This window comes from Acomys russatus, chromosome 10 (assembly GCF_903995435.1).
Source record: "Acomys russatus chromosome 10, mAcoRus1.1, whole genome shotgun sequence".
Classification (NCBI taxonomy): Eukaryota; Metazoa; Chordata; class Mammalia; order Rodentia; family Muridae; genus Acomys; species Acomys russatus.
In genome coordinates this window covers 54,912,429-54,938,281 of record NC_067146.1, presented here as the reverse complement: position 1 = coordinate 54,938,281, position 25,853 = coordinate 54,912,429, and the positions used below count along the sequence as shown (strand labels likewise).

Below are 25,853 nucleotides of genomic sequence, written 5' to 3'. Positions count from 1 at the left end.
AACATAGACCTCATCTAGCCTGTGATGTCCTCTCTACCTTGAGACTGTTTGGTGACCTCTTCCCTTTTATGTGACCATGCCCCCATCACACGGAGGCACCTGTGTTCCCAGAGCACTGAGCACTCAGGAGTGCCTCCTTTCTATAGTGCCCTTGTGCCTAGGCTCACAGGTTGCATCTTAACTTCTCAGCCTGTGCTCTTGCTGGATCTGCCCTGGCTGCTGATGCTGGCTGTGCTACCCTTGCTTCCACCCCAGCATACACGCTTCCTGTGCTCTCAGCAAGGAGCCTCCCTTGGAGTCCACAGCAGTGGTTCTCCTTGTTTTTCTTCCAGGCATGCCTGCTGTCTGTGCCTTAAACAGAGAATGTCCCTGATGCTCGCATTCTTCCTTTAATATCAACAGTGAACAAGGACATCAAAATGAAGATGGGGGCATCACTGGCTCATGCGAGCGCTTCTTCCATGGTAGCTGTCTCCAGCACACTGTCAGCATCCCTTGGTGCTTCCAGAAGCCTCCCTCCATCTCCATACCCGCTTCACCTTCTATTAACCCAGCAGCAAATCCTAGTTGTTTCACTTAACCTTCGAGAAAGCTCTTCTACACACACACACACACACACACACACACACACACACACACACACACACACACATTTTCAGGGTTTTTACTGATACTGATGCTAGTGTTTAGAAAATGGAGAGCTAGATGAGAGGACACAGGTGTGTCTTCTGAGTGTTCAGCTGATGTCCCCCTCTGTTCCCTGTGTTAGGAGACAGGTAGGTCCCACTCAGCAGGATCTTCCATCCATTCTCTCTGGACGACCCTGCCCCAGGCAAATACGGTGCTCCAGTCCCCAAATGGAAGTCAGAGTCATCTTGAGAGAAAACAAAACCAACAGAAGACCTTGCACACCTCTCACGTGTCTGCATCAACTTCTCTCACGACTCTCCCTCACCTTGACCAAGGTCATCCAAAGTGCGAAGCTCCTGTAGGAGCCATGAAATCACAGTCTGTCTCAGGCTCCTTTATAAGCACTTTGCCCCAGCACAGACTATATTCGAAGCCCTGCCCATCTGGGTGCTTTGAGCTTCCTCTCTATAACTGATGCCTGGACCTGTTCTCTTTCTCATCCATCCTAAGGCTGCCTAACCAAGTCCTCAGGAGGCATGATGGCTACTCAGTCTCCCAGGAAACAGTTTGGGATCAGGAGCTGGCAGGATAAGACAGTGAGCCCGGCTTAAAGTAAGGACTGTTTTACTATGAGAATTGGACTGAGACCCTGTTGTTTTCCCACAGATTCATCCAGGGATCTTACACCAAAAGGATGAGTCAGCATGTTTTCCTGTGACTCAACGGGGTGTAAATCTCCCATCTTGTCCTCCAAACCCATGATGCCCAGTGTGGGAGTCACTAGCGGCATACAGTGATGTGAGTTTAAAATGGATGAAGTAATGCTTGGAGTTCAGCTCCCAGTTGCATCAGCCACCTTTCAAATACTCATCACACGGCCCTGGCGACCAAATCTAAAAACTCAGGGTAGAGGATATTTGTAATTAAATGCCCTGGACCATTGTGGACCCTTTTGGCTGCAGCATAGACTGGAGAGGGCTCTGCCCTGAGGGGACCTTCACCAAGGGGTACTGTGACAGGACTGTATGGAGTAAGAAGGCAGTAATGGCTGATATTAATCCACAACCACAGCTCTAAAAAGGAAGGGCCTAGGAGGCAGTGAGGACTTGTAAGGTAAGAACACCATATTGCTGAGGTGTACAGGTCCTCACTCTGGCAGCTTCAGGAGTGTCCCTCAACCCCTGACCCTCTCTGGGCCGCAGCCTTATCTCTCATGCATGTGATCAGCAGGCTGGGCCCTTCGGAGAAGCTCTGGGGCTCAGGATGGAGATGTTACATCATTAGCCTGGTCCTAGTCTGAGCCCTTTCTAATCATGCCTTAAAGCTAATTGCCCAATAGATACTGGACTGGGGAGGGTAGCTTAGCCAACAGGGATGGCACCTACTGAGGGGTCTAGCCTGTGCTCCTCCAACCAGTAGGAACAGTGAGGGTGGCGAGGGGCTTTCTTCAGGTTCAATGTTCTCTCACAGAGGGATATTTGGGCAAGGGGACCCTGGTTGTGTTTATGTCCAGTGAGGCAGGCATCACTCCCTGTGTTCCTCATAGCATCCCCTGCATTTCACTCCAGTTCTGCCTGGTTGATGTGTGTCTGTTCTAAATGGCAGACATGCTCCAGTGGCTACCACTCATGAGAATGGTAAGTGAGCAATGGTAGGACTGGGATGGGCACTGTGGGGTCCAGGCAGGAGCCACACCCATCCCAGGATAGAGACAGAAGGGATCCTGCACCTTCTAGGGCTGCTGGCATTAAAACCACCCTGGAAAGGAGCTTTGGGGAGGAATCCCATAAAAGGAGATAACACAGTGAGCTCTGGAGAGCCCTTGGGTTTCAACCAAGCATCAGTCCCCAGCCAATCCCACTGCCCATCCCCAGAGCATACACCTTGATGCTGCTACCGATTCAGAATGACCCGGTCATGTGATCAATGTGGCGTCCCAGAAACTCTGAGTGGAAGGCTGGGAATGTGGCTCAGCTGGAAGAGTGCTTGTCCAGCATGCAAGGCCTGGGTTCCTTTTCCTGCACTGAAAAACCTAGGCGTGGTGTGTGGCACACCCTGTAATCACAGCGCTGAGGAGGTGGAGACAGGGCCATCAGAAATTCAAGATCATTCTTGCCTACACATCAAGTCTGATACACGTTTAGGCTACATGAGACCTCACCACAAAATTAAGAAAGAAAGTGTAAGTGGGATGTCAAATGCAGATGTTGAGAACTAGCTAGCTCCAGCTTCCCTTTTTTAAAGAACATGGAAGCCATATAAGCCAGGTAAAGCAGTGGCCACCTCCACCTCTGTTCTCTGTCTGAGATCAGCATCCATCCAGGGGGACGTGAACCTCAGAGTGCATAGACAGACAGCCAGAGTCTCTGGGCAGATCCGTCACATGTGTGTCTTGTCCCGGATTCCAGAGAAGTCTTGTCCTCCGTGGGCTCCAATTCTAAAGAACAACAGATCGTGCCACTAGAGAAGTTACTTTGTGAAGATCACCTTAGAACGTGCTTGTTACTCAGAGCTCAAAGAGAAGCAGCTAGATTAAATGCAGTGAGCTGGTGTCCAAGGTGAGGAGGTGGGGGTTTAGCTTGCCAATGGTGGATTTGTTTAGGGGGTCACTGAGTTCGTGCCAGGGGGATGATATGACAGAAACAGCATCCATAGGGAACTAAGAGGACCATGGAGAAATCTGGCAAGACCAGGAGACAGTTCACAGTGAGCACTCTATGGACCTGTACTGAGAGAGGCAGAAGACATGATGGCTGCACTGAAGTAACGTCACTGTCCCCCCCACCCTGCTCCATCAGATCCATTGTCACATAACCCAAAGGCCACATACTCAGGCAAGGCCATGGCTTAGTGCCACATTAGGCACCAAGAAAAAGTTGCCAGTGAGCTGGACCCAAGGCTAGCCAAGCATCGAACTGGCACTCATGCCAATGAGAACTAAGGACACAGTGGCCACGGCAAAGCAACTGTGTTCAGAGTAGGCCATCACGTGACTTCATGGAGGGCAGAGAGGCAGGATGCAGTGTGAGGGGTAAGAACTGCTCTGGTGTTTGAGAGAGAGCAGAGGGTGGGGATGGTATCTAGTTACCATGGCAGAGTAGACCTGACAGAGCTGGGAATACCTGGCCAACTTCCTGGCTGGCTGTCCTCACAGAGCTTTCTAATGAAGCCGAATGGGAGGACTGGGGGGGGGGGGTGGAGTGTCATTATTTGAAGTGGCATTAAAACTGCCTTATTAGCAATGTACTAATGTGCCCTGGTAAGAACGATGCTCCAAAGCCGGATGTAGTGGAGCACAACTTTAAGCACTCGGGAGGCAGAGACAGGTGAATCGCTGTGAGTTCGAGGCCAGCCTAGTACAAAGCAAGTCAGCTGATGCCTCGTTTCTGAGATGGAACCAGAACAAAGACATGACTTTCTCAAAACTGACCTCATATGCCCCAGTGATCATTTCTGCCTTTTGTACCCAAGTCTCCGCCCTTCAGACTGACCTTCCACACACTTGAAGCCCAGGGCCTTGACTACTCCTGGGGCCTTGGGAACTTAGACCTTTGTTTTTATGCAGAGCCTGTTCCCTGGCCTTCTGGGTGACCTTGAGTGGTTCTCATTTCTCTGGGACCCCTGAATTTTCCAGAGCCTCTCACCCTCAGCCTTTCTTTGCTGGCGGATCTGATTTTCTTGTGCTGCCTCCTTGGCTGGTGTTCTGCAAAGATTCCCTCTTATTGCAACCTGAGTGTGGCTGGTGCCTCTCAGAAGCTTTGTGGAAAACCAGTGGCACAGCTGGCCAACATCTGGCCATGGTGCATCTACCATGAGACCCTTCACCAATATGCAAGTCTGAGAGCTTCTGGCTACCACCTGTCCATCATGAGATCCTTGCTTTACTGGGTCACCAGCTCAGAGCCAGGAGCTAACCCATCCTTTTTTTTTGTTTCTCTCTTCAATGAAGAAGTGGCTCAGCTCACGGTTGTCTGTGGTCCATTCAACCGAGCCATGGCCATCTTCATTTCATTCCTCACAGTCAGGCATCTACCCACCACTTGCCATGGGTTAAATCCAGTTGTCTCTGTTTCCTTAAAGCAAGTGTAGTGGCCATAGCCATTCCTACTTGTCTGTGGCTCTATTGCATCACAGAGGGGAGAAGTTGAAGAGGAGACCATATGGTTCATAAGCCAAAATCCCTATCATCTGGCTCTTCCTAGAAAGATGAGTCAGTTTCCAGACCAGACTAATACTCTGGAGTTTACTTTTATCTTTAAGGACTGGATTTATTGATGACTTCCTGGTTCATAAATTGCAGGGGGGAGCCATATAAAAATGACCCATGGGAAGCCTGTCTTTCACCAACTTTGTCCACATCTTCAACATGTCTCTGTTCTCATCTTGTCTTAGTTACTTTTCTCATTGAGGTGACGAAGTGCCGGACAAACACACCTTTGGGAAGGAAGGGTTTGTCTGGCTCAGGAGGTCAGCTCCTCCTAGTGGGAAAGCGTGGCAGCAAGAGAAGGCATTGCATCTGAAGCAGCAGCAGAGGAGAGGGGTGCTGGCACTCAGGTCATTTTCCCTCACTCGTTCCATCTGGGACCCCAGCTCATGGGACTGTGCCACACAAAGGGTGAGAGGCCTCGGGAATCTAGAATTCCCCTCACAGACATGCCCAAAGGCCCAGTCCTAGACAACTCTAGACCCTGTCAAGATTCTGATTAATAATAACTATCGCATAGTTCTAGAGATTCTAAAAACAAATTAAGACACATCCTTGCAGACAACCAGCAGTGACAGAGTGGACATACAGGGTGAGGGAAGAGGTCACTTCTAGAAGTCTAATGTCTATGTGATTTACCTCTTGGCAGGTTCACTCTAGGGGCAGCAGAGGGCTGTCCCACCTCCAACAGCTGCCTCAAGAGGTAAAATGACCTTGAAGTGGTCTTAAAAATGATTGCCATTTTCTAGAAATGGAATGATACAGAGAGGTCCTAGGCAGCCAGCATGCCAAGGCAGGAGACAGGAAGAGCCTGGCATGTGAAAGGAAGATGCAGGGGTCAGAGAGGGTGCAAATACACTGAGTGACTGAGACACGCTGTTGTATGCAGGCTGCAAGGCCCGATTGAGTGCAGAAATGGGTCACTTTGCAAGGTAAACTTGTGGCAGCCAAGTGTCCCTGGGGGTGTACACTGAGCCACTTGACAGGCTGGACACATGGAGCAGTAGAGGCACTGCTGTTCTTAATGATTTGTGACATTTTACATTTCTTCCCTAACTAAACCTTCTGCTCATTGCTTGTCCCCAAACACGGATTTTATCCACTGTCTGGGAAGGAACCAGAGGCCCCAAGAGATGTGGCTGCTGCTTTGTGAAAGGACACACTTAAAATAGCTTCCTTCCTATTAAGCCAGACCCAGCAGGAAGCAGGGCATCTGGGTGGAAATACTGAATAATGTAGAAATGTCACAGCCCCTGGGTGGCCTGAGTGGAGGCCTGTGCAGAGCTCCTTCATCTTCCTTAGTTTTAGCCCTAGAGGTACAGCACTGATGGTCTCATCTACCACTCGGGACTGCCTGTTGAGTCAGGGAACAGATGGCTATCATGAGGAGCAGAGGTGGACAGTGTGGGCTCGGGGGTCACATGGAGGCCCCTGAGGCCCGGGCACAGCCCTTCCCTCCATGAGCTCAGGCTCTGAAGGAGGAGAAAGCAGAGGACACAGGTGGTGCTCACTGAGGTGGATCAAGGCCTCTGTTTACGAAGCGTGAAGGCCCTGGGAGCAAGTCAGAGCGGCAGCAAGCTTCGATTGAGGAGTTATTGGCGCTCTCAGGAAAAGGGGCCATAAAGTGAAGTTGCATGCCCTAAAGACTTCCAGCAAAATATCAGTGGCCTGAAAGAGAGTAGATGAAGCATTGCTCAGCCAGGAAAAAGTCACAACACACATCTGCTTGCTCTGTATTCTGAGGAGCTTCCTGCCTGAATGTGCATGGCTTATTTTACTTAACATGACTGTTTTAGCTGGCTCCCTGTGTTGCTGCAAATGATGAGATTTATTTCTTATGAGTATAATCCATTACACATATGCCATATTTTTAAAAAGTCTATCATTCATCAGTAGATACATAGGCTGTCAACAGTCTGTGAAGAGGCTTGCCTAGCCCAGTCTCTCAGAACATGACCTTAAGTGGAATCAGGTGCTCACAACTGTGCTTCTTAGATGAAAGGAAAAGACAGAGTTGGAGATGGTGCCAGGAAGAAGGGGGTGGGGGACAAGGACATGAAGAGATGCTGACTCAAGGGCTGGGTTCTCAGGACCACTGGGAGCTGGAAGAGACACACGCAGGAGGGCCCCCTTATGGTTGGCAGATCCACAGCAGGCCCACCCTTCCCTACAGCTTGAAAAGGCAGAGGCAGATCCTCCAAGCCACCAGGAGGGGAGAGACTTGTGTATACTTTGTTTTTGAGCTTCCAGAAACCATAGATCTGAGGCAACAAATAGGAGTTACTCTTTGCCACCCAGTCTGTGGTGTCGGGCTGTACAGGCATAAAATATGGAAGAGAGAACAGGCCTTTCAAAGCTCTGTGACAGAATAGGGAAACAATGGCTTTGGGGACCAAAAGTGAAGTCCCTCCTGCTGCTGAGTGAAGAGGGACAAGGTCTGTCCCCAATTCTATGACCAACCTAAACTGACACAAATAAGTGTGAAATCTCTCCAAAAATACCTCTACTTAGTATTTCTGCTATTCACTGTGAAGTACAATGATATTTTTAAGCCATTAAAAGAACTTTAAAGAATTCAACATTTTCTAAAAATTTTGGTCACAAAATCCTCTTACATGTGAAAATTAGTGTGTGTGTGTGTATCTGGAAGTACATATGCATACATATTTATATATGCATATGTACATATATGTATATGCTTATATGTATATACATACACATATATGTACATATATATGAATGTAGAGGTCAGAGGTCATTAATCAGGTGTTCCTCAGACACTAGGCATGTTTGTTGTTTTGAGATGGTCTCTCATTGTCCTGGGCTCACTGATGTGGCCCTGGTGAGGTGCCTGCCTCTATCCATCCCTTAAGTGCTGAGATTATAAGCACACTCCCCCATGTCTATCTTTTAAAGTAGGCCTGGAGATCAAACTCAGGCTCACACGCTCGCAAGATGAACCACCACCAATGATGACATCACCCCTCCCACCTATGTACAGCTTTTCCCAGGACAGCTTAGATGCTGCCCCAGCAGTTCCTGCTGAGCTCGGCACTAACAAGGGCCTGATCTTGCTTGGAAGGAGCCGCAACGCTGACAGTTGATTATACGCACACACTGCTGATGCTCATGAATTAGATTAAGCGAGGCTCTTCATAATTGTATTTTTAAGTGAAATCTTATATTCCTCTCATCAACAGAGTTTATTGAACTCTGCTCTGAGCACAGGACAGAGCTGGAGCCAGAAAGACCAGGAAGAATGCCAGCAGGTGGTGACTACTCTGAACTGTCACATGTGTTCTGATGGCAGTGGGGAGCTAGCAGAAAAGACAGGAAGTGTCTGTACCTTCCTGTCTATTAAAGAGCTATCAAAAATACTGCCTCTGAGCAGGGCGTGGTGGCACACGCCTTTAATCACAGCACCAGGAGGCAGAGGCAGGTGAATCCCTGTGAGTTTGAGGCCCTCCTGGTTTACATAGTGAGTTCAGGACAGCCAGGGATACACACAGAGAAACCCTGTTTCAAAAAAACCAAAATAAAATTAATAATACTGTCTCTTCCCTCTGGCCTACTTCACTCAAATCTGCACCTTGCCCCATAGGTAAGAAAGGCTTTCTCATCCTTTTCCAAAAGTGTTCCCCACTTTTGAGGTAGACACCCCTATTCCTAAAAGCCTGAGATTAGAAAGCGTAGGCCGCGAGAAACACTGCCTGAGAAAGGAATGCAGATGACCGTGGATATCCCCAGGTTTGGTCTTTCCAGGGCACTCCTGATTTTCTCTGTCACACTGACTGCACATTGGGTCCTGAGAAGTAAGTGGTCCTCAGGTCACGTGGGAACCTCTAGGGTGCTCACATAGCCCCTGACTGTTTTAGGCAACAGCACCAACTGTCAGAGTTTATAACCATGCACCATCCATTATGTTGACAGTTCTTCCTTTAGGACCTCTTTAAGGCGTAGGAAGGAAACAAAGAAGCCTCAGGAAGCTCCTGAAAATTACAAGACCTGCAAAGTCATCTCAAGGCTAGATAAGCAAAAGTTATTGCTGGGGAGAGAAGACTCTCCCAGACTAACCCAGGTAACTGCGAGACATGCAGGGAGATCAAGGTGTGTAGCTTGTGTGAGCTGTCATCCAGGCTGGGGTGGCCCTTCTGTGGCACAGCTGCCTTTGAGTCATCATGCTTCTGTAAGTAACCCCTCACCCATACCCCTGTATATAACCAAGCCAAAGTTTTTAGTAGGTCTTTTGCTGGTGCTCTATTTAGGATAAACATATCTATTCATATATCTCCCTGAGGAAAATCACACAACACTCTTTCGTGCCTGACTCACTAAGGTTTCAGCTTCAGAATGTTTCATCCTGGTCACTGTGAATTTGTAGAAAGTATTGAAAAAGTTTGACCAACACAAACTTGGGTCCATTTCCATTGTGTTGCTTGTGTTGTACTTCTTGTTGCCTTCTTTGTCACATTGCCCGGTAAGTCAGCCTGAGGTGAGCGAGCTCAGGGGCTGTGGAGGCTTCTGGGATAGGTAATACACGTACATCACACATCAATGCTGCCTGCACCGCCTGTGCTTCACCCTGGTCCTGGGAAAGCAGCCAGGTTGCACCTTTTCCACCAGGGAAGCCAGAATCAGAGCAAATAGGATGCCCTTCCTCATCTCTGAGAAGTGAGGAGTAAAACTCAGGTGGGTACCAGAGACCATAGAAATTGACTTCTCACAGACCTGGAGGTTGGCTCCCGAGGTCATGGCCAGGGTGGTCACGCTCTGCAGAGGGCCCTGGACCAGGATAGAAACTGTGGCATCTGAATGTATTCTACAAGGAAGGTGGAGAGCTAGGGACTCTCTAAGATCTGTTATAAGGACACCAATCCCATTCATTGGGGCCGCATCTTCACAAAAGCTCCGTTCTGCATCCCATAACTTGGGGCTTGAATTTGAATATATGAATAAAGATGGAGGAAGGAACCTTTATCACTGTGCTCACCATGTCTCCTTGATGATCAGCAAGGGTGGCATGGGCACAAAGCCATGCTCAAGGAAACCTGGACAGGAGGGCACACCGTCATGCAACCGTCATAACCAGCTCATCAGTCAGCCTATGTATGTACTTATATAAATCCACACTTTTCCTGCCAGGATCTGGTTCTTCTCCTCTGTCAGCTAAGGAATTAAAAAGACAGGGGCAATTGCAGAGAAAAGGGAAGGTAAAGTTTAATGGCAATAGTTCAAATGCCTCAGACAAAAGATGGGCCCCAGAGCTTTGAGACCACTGACTTTAGGGGGTCCTGTTTTAGCTGCACTCCACCACACTATTCCTGTGACTTCCTTCCTCCTTTCTATTGGTCCTGGCTTGAGGATTGTATGCCTCACTTCTTTCTGCACATGGCTTTTCATCTGCTAGTAGACGCCCCTTTTGGGGGTCACAGGTACAGAAATGACTACTGGTTGGTTATTGTTGGGGGGGCACCCCTCTGTTGCTTGTGGTGTAATGTGGGAAGGAGAAATGTGTCTCAGGTGAAAGGAAGTAGCCTGTTTACATTTCTCCCTTCCTTCTTTCCCTGACGTCCATGCTGGCTTCACAAGGACATGGTGACATCAGCACGGCCTACCGAACCACCCACACCTGGGCCATTTCTAGCCCCAAGCCAGATCTAAACTGCAGCCACTCAGTTTTCTGCCATTTGCAGCAACAACTGTGTCTGATAAAAAAGAATGATACAACAGTCCTGGGCCAGTCCGTGGCATGCCAAGGGCAAGTCTATGTGATTCAGACATATCAATCCAGCTTTCCTAATTAATGGATGTGAAGCATGCTGCAGTTACTTCCCTTACTCCCCTATGTAAGAACCCTGAAGCTGTCACACAGAGTGGTGCAGAGTCAGCATCCAAGCTCAGAGGTTGGAGCCTGGAGCAGGCAGTGCCACTGCACTTTCCTGTCTCTGGGGGCCTTTGAATCAACCAACAAACAATAACTAGTCCTGCCAACCCTAATGGTGGTATGAGTACAGGCTGGGCTCATTCCTCCATGCAGCCCCTCTCTGCGCTGTAATGAGAACATCTCATCACACAAGCCTGCTGGATATCTCGGAGTTCATAGAATAAGTGACTGCCCCTCCAGGAGAGCACATTCAATTCATAGACCCTTTCCTTCATCTGAAATTGCACATTCAAGTAAAATATTTAAAGGGCACAGTTGCTTTGGGGAGCAACAGTCTGTTCAGTTCTGTGTGCCCTGCCCTCCCCTGCTTGTTCTCATTGGGAACCCCAGGACTCAGAGCAGTACAGTAGCTTAAAGCCAAGGCTCAAAACCACAGCCTTGGGTCTGTGCTGGGTGCTGGTTAAAGTGGATTTCATGGCCTATACATATCAATGAACACAGTCATTCTCACAGGCATGCGGGGCTTTCCCTGCAGTCCAGGAAGAATGCTAGGAGTGACAAATTCCACCAGCCCTGGAAGTCATCCATGCCCCATGTCCCCTTGCAAGCTGTGCTAGCCATCCATGTCCTCTGAGGTTTCCCCCTATAACCACAGTGGCCAATTATGCACCACACTTTTGCCTCTTCCTCAACCTCTGACCCATCCAATCCTGCCCCACCTCTTCAAGGTCATTGGTATGTCCTACACCAGATGTGCCTGTGGTCCATATCCAAAGGCTAGAAGTGACATGCAGAAACTGCCCTCACAGTACACCACCTTGAGGTCTTCACTTCATGTAGGGTTCTCACTGGGTCCCATTGGGACATACAGGAGGGGCTGCAGAGGGTCAGCTCTGTGGACCTTATGCCTGACATCCTTGCTGCTGCATGGATCTCAAGTCATCTCCAGCACATAAAGCTGACCTGAAACACCTCTGGTGACATGCAGTAGCTATTCAGATGCCCCACTGATACTGTCTTCCCTGCACTCAAACTGGCTGCTGAGCTTTAGAGCTTTGTCAGGGTCCTGGTCCTGAAGTGATGACAGCAGAAAGAGTATTTCTATTCATCTTTTGCTCTTAACTGTTCTGGGACCCCTTGGCACCTGGAAACCCAATGACCAGAGACTGAGCAGCGACTTTAATCATAGTCAGTAAGGTAGGGCTCCTAAACTTTGTCCTTTCATAACCTTTTATCCCTAAGAAATTTTTACACAGCACCAGGTATATAGGCATATAAAATAGGTATTCACATCTAATATATATTGATGATAAGACATAAAGAAATTTATTTTGACACATCTCTGCTATGCATGTGACTTCATAATTTATGAACACTGAAAGTAAATTTACATATTAATGAACGGGTTGCTTGTTTATTTTATATAAACAATTAAATCTTGATTAAATATTAAGTTGTTTGGGACATATAGCATCTTTAGTACTTTTTGGAGTTGATTGATATTTTGATTTTATAATTATCAGTGCTGAGAATATCTCCTCACATAAATAAATCACACAAAATAAGCTCAGAATCAAGGCGGCTGTGCCATTGGCCGACACAACACAGACCACTGTTGCTGGAAACATCTCTGGCTCATTCCATGTTTGCCTTTGAGTTACTTCTTGGTTGTTATGCATTTAGAGATCTTGTATTGCTGCCAAAACTTTCATGACCTCCACACTGAGTTAAATGACCTCAAACTAGTGATGAGCCTCACGGGTTAAGAAGCTGGGCCCAAGACACTTTGGTAGTTCTAGAACTTTTCACAAGTGGTAATGTACCTTTAGATGAAGGGAGCAGTTTTCCCACAAGGCTCTGGCTACCTGCTTAGCATCTGAGATGACTTGATTCACAGGGCAGGCCTTGGGTCAACCCTCCAGGGATGTCACACTGCTCACCATAGGGAATACAGATAGATAGGCAAGTATCCAAAACCTACACTGCACTCAACCCTGTATGGCAGCTGCAGACCTTTGTCCTACACATCTTAGTTTTTTCCAGCCTTGACATCACCTGGGGGCCAGGCCTCCAAGTTCATCTGCAGAGTGACAGAGCTAAGGTGAAGGTCTGAGCCACCTGCCACAGCGCCATCTTACAAGACTGTTCTGATTACATTATCATAGAAATGGGTGCTATACACAGCCAGAGAGCCTCAAGCAATTTCAGGGAGATTATAAAACACAGGGCCATTTTTTTTTTTTTTTTCCTGGCAGAAACATTGCATTTGGTCTGGAAATTTGAGTTTCCTGCTAATGATGCAGAGCTCAAAAATACTCTCATTTGATTTACTATCTACCAGATAAAGATGTGATCATAGAAAGAGGAGCTGTGTGTGTGTGTGTGTGTGTGTGTGTGTGTGTGTGTGTGTTTCAATTACATCAAGTGACGTAATGCAAATTCTGATCAAAGTAACTAACTGCCCATTTTTCTTATAGGAACTGATTCCTTCTGTGGGGCCCTTAGCTATTACTTCTATTCTCTGATAACACAACAACAACAACAACAACAACAACAACAACAACAACTGCAGCAGCAAAATGGTTGAAGAATATTGTAATTGAACTCATACTTGTCAAACTTATTAAAAACAGCACAGAATTTTACAATGCTAAATGCTGAACCTACAAAACCACATTTGGCTATTATCTTTTTCAACATTCAAAAATATAGTTATGTTTATGTGTATCTATGTGTATGTGTATGAATACATAAGTGCTGTGCCCACGAAGGCCAGAAGAGGGCATCTGCTCGCCTGGAGTTGGAGCTACAGGGAGCTGTTAAGACTTTGGAAAGCAAACCTGAGCCCTCTGGGGGAGCAGTGTTTTCTCATAACTGACAAGCCATCTCTCTGGCCTCCATGCTGCCGTTTAACGAACAGCCACTTGCCTATCTGCTCCCTTAGACCAAGTGCCCAGAAAGGCCTTTGCTTATCCCAACAATATTACACAGAGAATTCTCCTGCAGACACTAAGGAGAATCCACAGGAAAAGTTCAAAAGCACTGCTTTGGGATGCTTTCCATTTTAACATGACGACTGGGAACATAGCTCGACACACCAGTGTCACTAGCACACTTGAGACACAGGACTATATCCCCAGTATTATAGTTAAAGGGAAAGTGTAGACAACAGTAGCAGCAGCAGCAGCAGCAGCAGCAGCAGCAGCAGCAGCAGCAGCCAAAAACAATTAGCAAATAGGGTTAAGAAAGCAGGCCTGTTCTGATGGAAGGGATCAGAGGCACGGCAGGTATGGCATCACCGCTGAGTCATTTCACAGTGAGCCCTTGTGAAATTTGAGACACTCTGTGGGCCAGATAGCAAATCAGCCCAAAGTCCTTATTCCCAGTCCAGCCAAGATTCTGACAACAGACAACAGAAATGACAAGAGTATATTGCATAATGTATCAGAAAGTGACACTGTGGCAAGGAAAGATAAAAAGATAGCAGGGGGTGAGAAGTCCTGGGGGTAGCAAGTAAGGTGGACACTAATTCTAACCAGGGAGGATGCTTTGGGTTCTTGAGAAAGTTCCCTTAGAGGAAATTGGAGCCTCAGCCTATGAGAGCAGCCAGGTGGAAAAAAGTGTGTGTGTTGAGGGGAAGGGGGTTCTGGGAGAAGGTGTTGGAAGATAAGCCAGTGGGAATTACTTGTTGTTTGGTTTGGTTTGTTTTTTTTCTTGTTTTGTTTTGTTGGTTTTTTGTTTTGTTTTGTTTTTTGTTTGGTTGGTGGTGGTGGTTTGGTTTGATTGTTTTTTGTTTGTTTGTTTTGTTTTGTTTTTATGGGTTTTTGTTTTTGTTTTCTGGTAGAATGAAAGCTATTGAGCCTGATGCTATCAAAAGACAGACCATATCACGCCTTCAGGTCACTGCTCTGGGAGGGATGAGGCAGCCTTGCCTGTGGCATGTAGATCTAATCTATGCAGGGCTCCTGAAGAGCAGTTGCCTGCAGTAGGAGAGAACCCAAGGAAGCAGGCTGTGGGCTGGGCTTGAGAAGGGAAAGGCAGCTCCTGAGTAGAGCTGGAAACTTACCTTGTGTAAGTAGGACCATGCTTCTCAGGTACCAGGCAGGGGATGCTGATGCAGAGGGCCTGCCAGTGACAGGCAAGCCTTCCTTGCACCCTGGGACTCTGGGAGGAACCCCTGCAGCACAGAACCCCAGAGAATGAGATGCTAATTTTCCTGATGTAGTGAAATGAAAGCACAGAGGCAGCAGGGGTAGAGGTCACTGGGGCAGAGGGGGGGAGCGGGAGGACGGGGGGTGGGGGTGGGGGTGGGGGGGTGCAGTCCACTTCAGGAACTTGCTGAGCTGCTTCCTGTATATGCTGACTGACATCAGATAAACAAGGCCAGAAAGATGCGATGAGGAATGATGTGGGTGATTTTGCATTCAGTAAGTCCAGCTGCCCAACACAGAAGCCAGAGGCCCTGCTGTACCAGCAGCTTGGTTTCTATAGAAACAGTGCCCAGCCTTCCCCAGCATCCCCTCCTTTAATAGACAGTTAATGAGGGAGAAGAACAAGGGTTGAATTTCCTATCCTTTTTGAAGAGCTAAAATTTTGGAAGTAAGAAGGAGATGGGCAGACGCCCTATGTGCCCTTTCTACATGCAGGGTAGAAATTAAAACAGGCACGACAATAACAGAACAGGGGAGAAGAAGATTGTACTAAAGGGAAATGCTCAGAAACTGCACATAACCTTCACCTAAGCAGAAAACAGCCTTGGTACAAGTCCATGTATCATGGAAACAAGCTAAGTGCTTGGACAAGGTAATTGAATTTCTCTATAGTAGAACCTTCAACCCTGAGGGCGTAGCCCAGGCTCTCTGTTGCTCTGACTGCACAGCCTCTACACAAGGCTCTTGGAGGCCATGTTCCTAAGTGAACCCTTACAGACACTTAGGAGGCTGCCATGCACTAGAGACCTGGTCCTGTCCCTCTGTGACCCACCAGATCGCCACACACTGCACACGAGATCTTGCCTTCGGGGAGCATCTTTTTGTTTCTCCCCTGAGAAAGGAGCTGGCGAGGCCAGCACGCTCAGGTACCACAGCTTCTGCTTCCTTCCTGTGGGAAACCTCCACATCAGTTCATCAGAGAACTGCAAAGCTTATGATGTATAAGATGGGATGCACTTGCCCTCAAAACTCAGAAAGAGAGCTAGAGAGGTGGATCGATAGTTAAGAGCATTGGCTGCTCTTATAGAGGACCAGGGTTCAATCCCCAGCACCCACAGGGCAGCTCACCACTGTCTGTAACTCCAGTATCAGAGGATCCATGCCCTCTTGTGACCTGCTCTGATACCAGGTACACATATGCAATACATACATACTTGGGAACAAAACACTCATACACATATATTTTTTAAAAAATTCAGGGAGCATTCTGTGCACCCAGCAATCCACCATGACAGAGCCCACCAGCTCCCAGAAATGAAGGATTATCTGTCCACATGGAAGGCATTTGTCTTCTGCAGCAGCCTGCTCGGGCTTTGGACTGTATGAGGTCATCAACAGGCTCCCCAGGGTAAGTGCAGACCCTATCTAAGCAGCACTGTCTGCAACACCACTGACTTCCAGACAGACAGACAGACACAGCAAACCAGACATTGCTCTCCAAGCTTCTGCCAGAGGCACCATACCCTCCCACTCCTCCCATTTCTACCTCCTCTTCCAATCTCTCCCCTTAGTGACTGTCTCTGACTCTAAGTGCTTGCCACACTCCCTGCCTCCATTCCTTCTCCCCTTCTCGATGTCACCCTAAGTCTATTCTTTCACAGATCATGTCTATAATATACAGTGTGCACATGAGGGTCATAGGGATTGACCTCAGATGCGGACATTGCAAATTTCAGGCAGAACGGCTACATGGCGCTTGATGCATATGTTGTTTATATGGGAGGAGATACGAACTTAGATACATGTACTGTGGGTAACACAGTGAGGAGGCCACTGCTGTTTGAAAGCTGATGTGCTTGTTCCAAAGAGTGGGAGACAAAAAAAAAGTCCACTTTATCAATTCTCAGTTGGGACAGGAACCTTTACCCTTTACTCCACTTTAAAAAAAGAAAAAGCATTACATTAAAATTGGCCCAAACTTATCTAAGGAAAATGCTGATGCTGACATGAAATCTAACCAGTACAGAAGATTAAAAATTGATTTTTACAGTGACTTTGATGATCTTCAAAAACATTAGGTTTCATTTGAATTGAAATAAACCTGTGTGTGTGCGTGCATACATGCGTGTGTGTATGTGTTTCTGTTTTTCATCTCCACTGGGCTCATAGCCAGGATGACTTTTCTGATGTCCAAACATCTCTAGGTCCTTTGTAGGCATATATGTACTGGCTGAGATGACTTTTTGTTTGTCTGTTAGAGATAGATGCTGTTTTGGGAGCTAAGGGATTTCCAGTGTGCAGACACGGACTCCTCCACCCCCCTTGTACACTGTTACAGGTTTTCTCTAGGAGCTGTCCTCCTCAGGGCTGCTGAGAGCTCCACCCCAACAGTTATTCCTCTACAAGTTTGGGAAGCCAGGGATCCCTGCACACCTGTACCTTCACTCCCTGGATCTGAGAGCTCTTGTAGAATTTTGGCTTTCGTGTGTGTGTGTGTGTGTGTGTGTGTGTGTGTGTGTGTGTACATGTGTATGTATACACATGTGCATGTATGTGTGTGTGCCTTTATATGTTCACCATAGTGGGACCAAAAATTAACCCCTTGCTGTCCTTAAAATGCATATGAGTGATACTAGAAAACACAAAGCTGTTTATCCTGTACAGAAGAAAAACTACTGAGGAAAGTGGGTGAATCTCACAGCAGTGAAATCAAGCTTGGCCCTGCTCCCTCCTGGCAAATAGCATAACCCCCCCAGAATCAAAACATTCACACTTATCCTTTATGTCTGGACTTTAAAAGAAAACACTTATAAGTATGTGTGCGTGTCTATGTGTATGCATGCACACATGTGTGAAGCTGCCGGTAGAAGCCAGAAGAGGACATCAGATCCTTTGAAGAAGGAGTTGCAGGGGGTTGCGAGCTCCTCTGGAAGAGCAGCAAATGCTCTTCACCTCTGAGCCACCTCTTCAGCACCATTTCTAACTCACTGGCATAATTGAGTTCATTTACCAACTTAAGTACAGTGGCAAACACAGAAAAAAAGAGTGAGGCTCGGGGTCCAGGAACCTACGCGATTCCTCTGCTGTCACCTACTTGGTGGCACTGTAGTCTAATCATCTGTAAATCTATAGGCTATCGGTTAAAAAAATAGATTCCACCCAAAAGAAGTTCAGAAGGCTGGATCTCTTTAAGGAAAAATGGTTGTAAAAGTTGATCCTGGGAAAGGGTGTGTGTGTTTTACATCTCTATAAAATCAAATGGATAAGTCTGAAGTGGAAGAAAACTGTGACATGGCCTGCAGGTCCCTCTGTGCCCTTAACATTCAATTTATTAACCACAGTTTAATTTTAAAAGGATCATGGGATTATGATTTTTACAGGCGACACTGCACGAGAGGATCAATACTGCACACCCAGGGAAGCACTTCTCCTGCAGTTGATTAATGCATTGTTATCGTCAGAGTAATTAAAAGGCGCAGGGTCGGGTGCAATCGGCGTGTACATCTCACTCAGCAGCTCCTGCCAGTTGCTCACAGAAATTAAACTCATTCATCAATCCAACTGTAAAGGATAAAAGGCTTTGGGTAAGAAATGAAAAAGTTCTACTTTATGGAAGGAATGAAAGACTGCCCCAGGCCAGCGTCTAGAAACAGCCTCTCCCACATGGTGAAGGTTCATCTCAGGCAGGAAAATGAGCCAACACCATAGACACAAATTTAATATTATGAAATTCTAATTCTCAGGGTCCTCTAACCTATAGGTGACAGATCCATGTAATGTTTGGAAGTGTATGCTGGCAACGATTTTTTAAAAATTAGCCTGCCATGTAAATTTGGCTTTCCTACCCACCTCAGAATCCCTCACTGCCAACAGCTCACATCCCCTGGGAAGAGATCACACTCCTGCTAACACATTTTTCCCTGCCTTTAAAGAGCAAAAGCTTGTTAACTTGTCAGAATGTGCTTGCTGTGGTTCACAGTTAACAACTGACCCACCCAGTAACAAGTCAGGGCAGCCTCTTCTTGTTAGTGTTGAGTGTAAAGATCAGGCCCGTCTTCAGTTTTCCTCCCAGGTCAAGGCAACTTGTGTATGTGACATGAGATGGGGGGCGAGGGTTGCTGCTTGAACCTCTCAGGTGCAGAGCAGGGGTGAGACAGGGGTGGTGCTGCCTGGACCTCTTCACAGGTAGAGAGCAGGGGTGAGGCAGGGGTGGCGCTGCCTGGACCTCCTCAAAGTACAGAGCAGGGATACCTGGACCTCCTCACAGTACAGAGCAGGGATACCTGGACCTCCTCACAGTACAGAGCAGGGATACCTGGACCTCCTCACAGTACAGAGCAGGGGTGAGGCAGGGGTGGCACTGCCTGGACCTCCTCACGGGTACAGAGCAGGGGTGAGGCAGTTTTGATACTGTTTTTGGCTTCACTCCTCATTCTGGTGGTACTGTTTTTTTTGTTTGTTTGTTTGTTTGTGCAGAGCAATGTGCTACTTTGTTGTAGCACTTCCAGCCTCCTGTGATCACAGACACCGATTTTAGAAGGAAACACTTTGCATGTCCTTGCTATGCACATAGCGTGACTTTGGCCAATTCTTATTGAATGAATTTCTAGTAGAGCTAAGGGACCATTTGCTTTACCTAAGCACTGATGTTTCTAGTGTTAAGCACAGTTATTTAGATTTTTTAAAAAAATATTTTAAAATAAAGAGAGATTGTGTCCAGCAGTGACATATACGATAGTGTGACCAAGAGATGAGGGGGTTTCAAAGCTCACATAATAGTGGAAATCTTATTAGAAGAAAGAAACCTGGACAAGGGGGGGGGGCGGGATGTGGCTCTTGTGTGCTTATGTTGTTTCAATAGGAATTAGTGACCTATTCATGCAGATATTTTGTTATAATCTGTAAAGCTGTTGACATGTCTTAGGAGAGCTTGGGCAAAGCAATCAGTTATCCCACAGCCCTTGCCACTCTAGAATTGCCCACTTTAAAAAAAAAAAAAAAAAAAAAAAAAAAAGCAAAAGCCAACGGAAATTATCTTCAGAGAAGCACATCCCGGGTAACAAAGCTGTCTGTATAATCTTCTGCCTGGAGCCACGGGACGCACGTTCCCTTTGCACAAGGTGAGGGAAGCATGAAAGGGGATGAACAGACACCAGACACCAGCTTTAAAGGGCAGCAGAAGGGAAGGATTTGCCAAAGGATTGAGATCAGAGAGGGATCAAAAGGGGGGAGAGGGGAAAGAGAGGAAGAGGCTGGTGGAGGAAGTAGGAAAAGGAGAGGAGGGAAGGAAGGAGGGGGAATTCAAACAGTACCATGAGAAGCACAAGGCACAAAGCTTTAAAGAGTAGAATGGCCATCATCCAGAAGCAAGTTCGGAAGGCACCAAGACAAAGAGGAAATCGTGTGGCAGCACTGACATCACGTCATCACATCAAGAGGTGGGCAGCACACTTGCGGCACCCTGTGTGCAGGCTGTGTCCTAACCACAGCGCGGAACGCGCTACACCCAAGTCGGCTGCCGAGGAAAAGAGGACTGCTGCGGCCAGAAACAAGAACTGGTATCAAGACCCTTGTATGAGACGTTGTGGAGAAGGAGAAAGTATGCCAGGGTGGGGAGAAGACTTCGACTTCCGCCTGAGGGTTAGTTATCTGCAGAAGGTCAGAGCGGTAGTCATCCCTACAGCAGGTGAGCTCAGTGAACACCCTCACAATAAGGCAGCCCTGGGTGCCTTCTTGGTCACAGCTCTAAATGATCCCCTTCTTCGTCATACCAATTCTGGGAGTAGATATTCTAGGCGCTGCTAATGCCATGATAAGGGGTCCTGGAAAGGAGAGGACAGCAGTTATAACTTCTCTTTAAAAATCAGGCCAGAAAAATAAGGTGGAATTAAAATTTTTAAATCACTTAACACTGGTGAAAGCATTTTCAGAATGTATGGGCATCTTCATGGCAGCAAGGTACTTAAGAAGTCAGTCTCCAAAGTGATAAATCCCAAGGACTCATGACATCACACCACTGAAATATCAGGTCAGGGCTATAAGGCCATGCAGGGCAGAGAACTTGGACCTGTTGGGTTGGCCGACATCATGGGTAGTGGTTTGTCATTGGATCTCAGCTTTGGCCAGCTTGTGGTTTTAAGTGTCAACATGTTAATATCATTAAAAAAAAAATGTGAGTCACCAAAAGTGAAGGACGCTGTCAGAGATGGGAGAGAAATGTTCAAGTACAGTCCTGGTAAAAGCTAATATTTTAAAATGAGTCACAGTTAATTCCAATAGCAGGCCACTAAAATATCACTAAAAACCACTTTCAGCAGCTTTTTAGAGTCAACTTACTTTTAACTCTACCCAATGCCTTTTAAATAAAATTGGCTACTGGTTCCTCAGAGGTTTTTCCAACTAATAGCCTTTGCCTAAATAAATGTAAAATTTACAAGCAAACTGATTAAAAATAAACTACCCTCTGGGTTTATTTCTCTTAGGGCAACACTGCCATCTTAGTTTCTTTTCTTCCTTTCTTTCTTTCTTTCTTTCTTTCTTTCTTTCTTTCTTTCTTTCTTTCTTTTGTCACTGTGCTGGAACAGCAACTTAAAGGAAAAGGGTTTGATTTCCACTTACTTTTTCAGGGCACAGTCTCCCATGGCAGAGAAGTCACAGCAACAGGAGTTTGAGATTGATAGTCACATGGTATGTTTCAGACTGGTGAGGGCTGGTGCTCACATTTTCCTTTTTATATACTTCATGACCCCAGCCCAGGGAATGGTGCTGCCTGTGGTGGTTGGGCCTTCTCATCTCAACCAACTAACCCAACAAAAATCAAAATCATCCCCCACAGGTACACCCAGTGACCTGTCTCTTAGGCGATTCCAGACTCCATCAACTTAGCACTTGTGATTAACCATGACTCCACCCAAAGAGGCCATCTGTGGACCTGCACATGTGGCAGGCCTGCACAGGTCATTGGTTTCAAACACAGTGTCAAACATGTCAGTGCCTGCACAGGTGTGGTTTCTTTGTTCACTACTAGTCTGTTAACGGTAATGCAGGGATGTTCTGTGCAGACTTCGTTAGATTTTACCTTTGCAGATACCTTAAGTGTTGCAGAAGTTACCTTTTCTCAGTCATGCACAAACATGTTTGTTTTACTTGATTTAAATATGGTTGAAACACACACACACACACACACACACACACACAGAGAGAGAGAGAGAGAGAGAGAGAGAGAGAGAGAGAGAGAGATGGAGGAGCAGCACAGTGCTTCTGTGGAGGTAAGAAAACATCCTCAGGTGCTATTTGCCCCTTTCCATCTTACTTGAGCAGTGTCTCGCATTGTTTCCCATAGAACGCACAAGGATAGCTGGACCACAAGCTTCTGGGATTCTCCTGGCTCCCACCCTCTATAGCTTTTACATGGGTTCAGGGGACACACACTCAGGCCTTCATGCTCATGAGACAAGCTCTGACTGACTGAGCCTTCTCCCAGCGTTCATGCTTGTGTGCGCACATAGTTCTGCACTATACTGCCTTTAAAAAAACTCCCTTTCTGGATCCATGGACAAGGTATGTAAAGCCTACTGTGTTTTTAAGATATGTCTTTTAATAGCATAAGATGACCAGGACAGGAAAGCTGTTTCAGTATGTCATGGCTGTTTGTTTGCTTGTTTGTTTCAATTAGACACAAGCCATGGTCATCCGGGACAAAGAACACCAATTGAGGAAAGCCATCCATCAAATTGAACTATGGGCTATTCTGTGGAACATTTTCTTGATTAATGATTGATATAGGAGGCTCCAGCCTAAAATTGTGGCGCAACCCTTTGGCTGTGGCCCTGAGGCATATAAGAAAACAGGATACGTACCATGAAAAACTTTACTTACCAAGAAAGTGGGTCAGAGGAGAGGACATCCTATTGAGACTTTAGGCGATAGTAGCATGGAAGAATGGGGAAATAGTAGGACCCACAGGGTCCTGGAAACCTAAAAGAAGAACTTTATGACAGGCAGATCTGGGTCCTGGGGTCTTCCTCAAACTAAGGCACCAGCCAGAGAGAATATAGGCATTAAACTTCAAACCCCTACCAAGACCTAGCCAACGAACATGATATTCTCCATCATTGAGTGGAGAGTGAGATCTGACTCTCACACGAACCCTGGTGCCCCTTTTCTGACCACGTCCCCTGGATGGGGAGGCCTGGCAGCACTCAGAGGAAAGATAGCAAGTTACCAAGAAGAGACTGGATATTCTAAGAGCATATATAGGGGGAGGAGGTCTCCCTCAATCACAGACATAGGGGAGGGGAGAAGGGGGGAAGCGGGAGGGAGGGAAGAATGGGAGGAAACAGGGGAAGGGCTAACAATCGAGATGTAATATGAATAAATTAATAAAAAATGTAAAAAAAAAAAAAACAGGTTAAGAGATCCAGTAACAAGTGTTATTCCATGGCCTCTGTTTCAGTTCCTTCCTCAAGGTTCCTTTCATGACTTTCCTCAATAATAGATTATGACCTAAGAGTTGAAAACTTAAATAAACACTTTCTTCCCCAGAGTGGTTTTGTTCAGTGTTTTATCTCAGCAACAGAAAGTAAACTAAGACACTGGATACTGCAACAGCTATGCTTGACTGGCAGAACACAGGTTCGTGATGAGGTCACCAGTCTTGTACTCAGACTGCTCACTCAGACGTAAGTGACGGAGGTGTTCTATGAGCTCATGGAAAGAGCGCATTCAGAACCCTGGACAGCTTCAAAGAGGCCGGGGATTCCTAAAGATATTCTCTTTCTGTCTCTGTCTCTCTGCCTCCGTCTCTCTGTCTCTCTCTGTCTCTCTCTGTCTCTCTCTGTCTCTGTGTCTCTCTCTCTCTGTCTGTCTCTCTGTCTCTCTGTCTCTCTGTCTCTCTCTCTCTCTCTCTCTCTCTCTCTCTCTCACACACACACACACACACACACACACACACACACACACACCAAGTGTGCTCCTGAGCAAAAAATCAAAGTGGTCTAAACCACTCACACACTGTCTGCTTTCCACTTGATTAAAAAAAAAATAACACTAGATTCTTCAATCTTGGCATGTCTACCAGTTAGTTTTTAAACCCAATGACTTTATTGGTTACCTTTTATTGCAAGCAAACTGTGGCCTCTGATCTTGGAACACAAATGGTTTGATTTGTGCTTCTCTGTCTTTTGGTGAAGGTTTTGTCAGGTTTTTAAAAAGGAAGTGTTTACACTGAGGCCACGTTTAGCTCTGTGTCATTCATCTGACTCTACATTGGAAACCTAACGCTTCCTTGCTTACATAGGCGCTGTACACAATGATGCGGCACGCACATATAGCAAACAAGAAGGCTGAGCTGTAAGTAAACAAACATGCTCACCACCTCACACGACTATTTTTGTTAATTTTGTGGTAAGAGGCACTACAATCTACTCATTTTTTTGTGAATCCTCGGCATGACAGTTGCACTCTACCTGTAAAGCTGAGGAGCACCTGATGAATACCACCCCCTACCCCCACCATATTTCTTCATCCCATACAACTGCTACTTTGTAGAAAAAGTATATGCTTCTTATGACCCAATAATGGAAAAATATCCACACCACAGTATACTAAACACACTTGGCCAATGGCCATGTGCAGGGGTGGGTGGGTGTAAGCACACATTTCTGTCTTTTTAAGGTGTCAGGACTTGATGAGTCTGAGTTAGAGGAAGCCACCCTTCAGAATTTTCATGGTGGATGTCACACTGATTTGATGTCCCTGCTCCCCTGCTGGCCATAGACTGTGGCTTATCTGGGAGGCAGTTCTAGCTGTGCCTCAAAATGAAAAGAGGGTGATGCATGCTCTCAGCTAAGGTATTAAAAAAAATAAACAAACAAACCCAGTCTAGATGGGTGGAGACCAGCTGGTGCTCCCTGCCCTGCCTAGCCTTTCTGCTAGCGACACCTAGAGCCTGCTTAGCAGAGCAAAACCATTGGAGACCCATAATCCAAAGCTTTTAAGCCAGATTTGTGTGTGTGTGTGTGTGTGTGTGTGTGTGTGTGTGTGTGTGTGTGTCTTGCCTGCATTGCAACCCAGTTAGGTCCCCAGGATACTAAATAAATAATAGAATTTCCAGAATTCTTTATTGCTCAATACCCTCCTCAAAAGATTCTAGTTCTTTGAACCAGATGTCAGAAAAATTTGTCCCTTGTCCTCAAGACTGGCTCACTAGAGTGAGGGACATTAGTTCATGGTATCTTTTCTAGCCTGGGTAATCTGGAAATGACCAGAAAGATGAATGATGCATCGCTATGGGTGGGCCTTCTACCAACTCCTATCACTTCTGTGACAGTCCCTATGTCATCATAAAGCAAAACAAACCCCATTATTAGCAATAGCACAGCCTCACTGGTTTTGTAAGCTCTGGGAATTGAGACCTCCATCCCCTGTGGAAGCACTGTCCCTCTCTATGCACCTCCCTTGCACCAAAATTTACTAACCACTGAAGCCTTCTTACATCTCAAGGCCACACCTCCTGTCCCCTTCTGGGTACTGGGATAATGGGCTGCCCTGAAAAGGGAAAGGAGACTAAGAGGCTTGTACAAAGCCCCAGGTGATGCAGGACTACATCGCAAAGGGATCCCAGAAACTCCTCAAACACCACACCCCCCAGGTGCCTCCAAAGGCTGCACCAGCCAAGCCAGAGCTGCCTGCCTGAGGGCTCACCTGGGAGCTGTCTCTTTTCCTTGGAATTAGAAGGTCTCAGAAAAAGCTTTCCCTCCCTGCCAGTCCTAATGGCACCGACCTGCTGGAAAGGTATAAGACCTTCAACCTATCTCTGGAGCCACTGGTGCCCTGAAAAAGTCCTTGATTACCCGGGTGATGTGCAAATTCAGTCTTTGAAGCCCACATGTCCAGCCTCAAGAGTAAGAGACCACTCTGAGAACTTCTTAAGGGAGGAGCACAGTCTAAGTAGAGTTGCTGGACCACGGGCTTGCAGCCCAAA

At 46.7% G+C, this 25,853-nt stretch overlaps 1 protein-coding gene across 3 annotated transcripts in view; it reads right to left on the bottom strand.

Moving 5' to 3' along the window:
* The window catches only part of Dpp6 (dipeptidyl peptidase like 6), an 846,101-nt gene that overhangs the window by 604,475 nt on the left and 215,773 nt on the right, over nt 1-25,853 (bottom strand). The window lies entirely within an intron of this gene.